The following is a 5,000-nucleotide window of genomic DNA, read 5'->3' as shown; positions in this document are numbered from 1 at the left end:
CACTTCCTTTATAAGTGAATTCCCACTCACAAAAAAGTCTCTTACTTCCTCCCCGCCATATTTACACACCATTCCTACATCCCTTTTCATTATAGCTTTAAACAGAAGCTTAATATTCACTATCTTCCCTTCAAAATGTGCATAGTTCCGTCTAAGCACTACAGCGTGCCGGGCATGACTTAAGACATAATTCAATACACCAACATTCACCCCCTTCCTCTTCCCAAAAACCCCAAATAAAAATAAAGTCCTCCACCCATCCTCTACGTCCAGTTCCATTGCCCAATTGTCCTTCAGCAGTGTTTTAAGAAATTCAAAAAAAAACATCAAACTGTCACATTCCAGAAAATAATGAATAAAACTCTCACGGCCACCTTCACAGACATCACACATCGCATTTACCTCCTCATTAATTGCATGCAAGACCACATTCGTATAAATTCTGTTGTGCCTCATGAGGAAATCATTGTTATCACAGTCAATACTGTTATATTTCACATTGATATTAGACCATATTTTTCCCACCTCATATCCCACAAACACTCTCCTCCACACCCTTTCTGCTGCTGGCTCTTTAAACACCTCATCGATCAACCATCCATATACTTTCTTCACAGACATATTTTTCATTTTACACTTCACCCCCCCCTCCATTACATATAGCTCAGGCATATCTCCTGCTTCCCGGTCTACACACCCCCCCTGTATGAGGTCGACCCACTCCTTTGGCAGGCTCAATTTAATCCTTTCATAAATCCTTCTCACTTTAACTCGGCACTCCATCCCCTCCACTTCACACACAGAATCATAAATACAGTTCCCTCTGAGGAATCCTGGGATCACCTCATTCATCACATCTCTCACCTGCCTGATCCCCCCTTCCATAAATTGGGGTATATGCAAAGTCCTGTTATTACATTTTATTTTTTCATTTAAAAACAGTGGCAGATTTACAAAGCTCCGTATCTCATCACAATCATATTCCATTTTAGGTAACAGACATCTCCACGCCTCCAACACCTCCCGGTAAAACTCAGGTATCCCCACCGTCATTGACGGCTTAAACCCCATAAACCAACCATTCTCCCCCATCCCTCCCACATCATTAATGTACTTTTTCAGCATTTCCTTCCAGCCATATTGCCACCTTCCCAACATATATTTTTGCACAGTCCTAATTCTCATGGCTTTTCTTTTTATTTCCAGATCTATTAACTTTAAGCCCCCCTCCTCTCTCCTCCCCACCAGTGTTTTCTGTGCAATCTTCACCCCTTTCCCTTCCCAAATAAAGTTACACACAATTTTGTTTAACTCATTTATCACCCACGCTGGCATTTCCATCACACCCATCACATACACACACATTGACATCAACATACTATTCACCACAACCACCTTCCCTTTCAACTTCAACTTCCTCGCCCTCCATGCATTGCATACAGTTCCTATGCTACTTATCACCCCGGTCCACGTGGCATTCCTAGCCCCCTCGCTATCCACACCCAAATTTACACCCAACACCCTCATATATGACTCTTCCACCCGTAGCCCCACCTCTACCCTCTCTACCCTTCCTATGTACATAATTTCAGACTTGTCTTTATTGATCTTTGCCCCTGATGCTCTGCCATACTTCTCCACCAACTCCAACACCCTCCTCACACTCGCTCCATCCCTAACCGTGATTGTTGTGTCATCTGCATAGTGATTTATGACACACCTCCCCCCATATGGCAACACTATCCCCTCCACCCTTTCATCTTCTTTAATGAGTGTTGCCAGTGGCTCTACCACTATAGCATACAGTAATGCTGACAGCGGACACCCCTGCCTCACTGACCTCCCTATCACAAACCTGTCCGTCAAAACCCCATTCACCTTTATACAACTCTGCGCACCCCCGTATAACCTCCTTACCCATCCCACCAACTTCTCCCCAAACCCAAACTTCTCTAACACCCTAAACAGAAACTCATGCTCTACCCTATCAAATGCCTTGTTCCAGTCTATCCCCACCACTACCCCCCCTATCCCATCCCTCTTCATATACTCTATCACATCCCTTACTGTCCCTATTGTGTCCGCTATATCCCTCCCCGGCACACTATAACTCTGCGTTGGCTGCACTATCTCCCCTATTACTCTCTTCACCCTATTGGCTAACAATTTGGTCAGGATCTTATAATCCACATTCATTAAACTAATCGGCCGATAATTCCCTAGATCTAGTCTGCTACCTTTCTTATATAGAATCGTTATCACCCCTTCCACCATTCTATCCTGTACTACCCCTGTCCTCTCCATCCCTCTAAACACCTCCACCAAAATTGGTGCTACCTCCTTTTTATACTCCTTATACCACTCAATCCCTATCCCGTCACTCCCTGGGCTTTTCCCACTTGTCAAACCTCCAATTGCTTCTATCACCTCTGATTCACTTATTTCCCTGTCACACCACACCCTATCCGTCTCACTCACCTCGCTCTGTACACTATCCAACACCTCATCAATACTACCCTCATCTACCCCCCCCTTTTTATACAACTCCCCATAAAACTCTTGCACCCTCTCCAATATCTCCACATAATCCTCTGTTGCCACCCCATCCTTATTATTGATTTCATTAATATATGCCCTACTCTGCTTTCTTTTTTCTAAACCCAGAAAAAACCCTGTACACTTCTCACCTTCCAGAGTATATTTTGCCTTGCTCCTCAAAATTGCTCCCCTGCACTTCTCTTTCTCAAACCTATCCAGCTCCATCTTTACCTCTAAATACTTCTCCATGCTGTACCCTTCCTCATCCTCTGCCTTCCCTAACTCCACCCCCAATCTTTCCCTCAAAACGTTCTCTTCCCTCATCATCCTTTCTTTCCTCCTCTTGCTATACCGAATACTAATCGATTTAATCCCATTCTTCATTCTCTCCCATCTCTCCCCCACTCCATTGTCCATACCGTCACACTCTGCATAACCTGCCCTCCTCTCATTCTCTCTATCCAACAGCCCCTTAATCTGCTGCCTATACTCCTCTTCACTGACATACCCCGCATTCAAGATCCACACCCCCCCCCCTACCTCCTCCCCCCCAATCTTAATTGCAAACCGTACCCCATCGTGATCGCTAAAACTATTTCCATGATGTCTAAATCTATCTATATACCTAATAATGTCTGTCTGTACTAAAACTAAATCTATTCTACTCTGCTTCAGCACCCCCTCCCTCATCTGCCTCCTCGTGAATTCTCTCTTCTCTGGATTCTCATATCTCCATACATCCACAAGGCCTTTGTCTGCCATCATCTCCAATAGCATAGCTCTCGACTTGTCCCCTCTAAGTTCTACACCCTTACCGATGTCCAATCTGCTACATTTAATATTGAAGTCCCCCACTACAATACACCTCCCCACTATTAACTCTTTCACCTCCTCTATAATACTCCTCTTATCCATTTCCACATTAGGCACATATATATTAATAAGTCTAAAATCCACTTTCCGATACGTAAATTCTATTGCCAAAACCCTCCCTGCTTGATCCCTATACACCTCCCTTATGTCATCCACCTTATCCTTTTTAATTAGTATTGCTACCCCTCTTGCATTACTCGCTCCATTATTATAAAACATGTCCCCCTCCCATTCCTCCCTCATTACCTCCACTCTCCCCTCATCCCAATTTGTCTCCTGTATGCACATTATATCACTCCGGTACACATACAGTAAACCCTTCATTTTCCTCCTGTCCCTTAACCCATTTACATTTATGGAAGTTACAGTGGCCATGAGAGCTAAACAAAGAAAATAATAAATATAACCCATCCTCAAAATAGTTACTTGCCACTGCCCAGCCGTTCGCCACTCAGCAGCCCCCGTCTCTTGTCCATCTCAGCTTCCCTCAAGGTACACCGTCGTTGTGCCACAGCGACTGCGTCCTTCAACGCCTCCTCCTCCTCCACCTCCTTTCGCGCTCCTCTGTACCTCTGTGGCATCCCCTCCACATCCTTGCCCTTCTCCTCCCTTCTTTTCTCGAACGCCTTCCGCCGCTTCTCCTCCTTCTTAGCTGTTGCTCCGGCCCTCTTCTGCTTTCTGCCACCGCCTTGCTCCACGCTCTCCTCTCCCCAGTCCTCCTGCTCCATTTCAGTTTCCTGGTCCCGCTCGTCGGATGCGTCGTCCTGTTCCTCTTCGTTTCCTCCGACCTCGCTACCGGCCTCTACTCCTGAGCTCTGTTTTGGCACGAGCTCGCCAACCCCCTCCTCCTCCTCCTCGCCCACCCATTCCTCTCTGTCCTCTCCGTTCCGCGTGTCACACTCCCTCGCATAATGCCCACGCTCGCCACATCTGAAACATTTAAATTCCGGGCAGTCTTTAAAAATGTGCCCCGGCTTGATGCAGAGCCTGCAGACCCGCACCTGCCGATCATGAATAACACGGAAGTATTCTGTACCTCTTAAAGTGTCAAACTTGGTGGAGTAAGGGAGCGAACGAACCTGCTCCGTGAACCGCACCTTTAAAAACCGCGTTCCATCGACAATCTCCGTTCCGGGCCACACTCGCCGCTTAAGAGGCGAGATGGCCCGTACTCCCCACTCCTCCAGTTTCGCCAGAATCTTGCCATCCGGCAAATAGACCGGCAAGTTGATGAAAGAGACCACCATCTCATTATTAACAATGTCACTTGCGTGCACCAAAGCCCCTCTCACCCTGATGCCATCCATCAACTTCTCCTTAGCTTCAATGTCTTTCATTGTCAGTTCATATGTTCTGTCTCCTCTCTTCCTGCAGCCCATCACCACTCCACACTCCTTTTTCACCTCCTTCAATAAGTCCATCATGGACACATTCTCCGTTCCCTCAACCACCACTTCCACGGTCAGTTCCTTTCCGTATTTTTCCGTCTCTCTGTTGCGCTCTCCTCCGCCGTCCTTGCCTTTCTCCTTTTGTCCACCTTCAGCAGACATAGGTGTTGCAGGTTCAGCCTCTATGTCCTTGGCCCGTCG

Source organism: Hypomesus nipponensis, chromosome 15 (genome assembly GCF_054491055.1).
Source record: "Hypomesus nipponensis isolate SF chromosome 15, ASM5449105v1, whole genome shotgun sequence".
NCBI lineage: Eukaryota > Metazoa > Chordata > Actinopteri > Osmeriformes > Osmeridae > Hypomesus > Hypomesus nipponensis.
Note: the sequence above shows the minus strand (reverse complement) of the source record.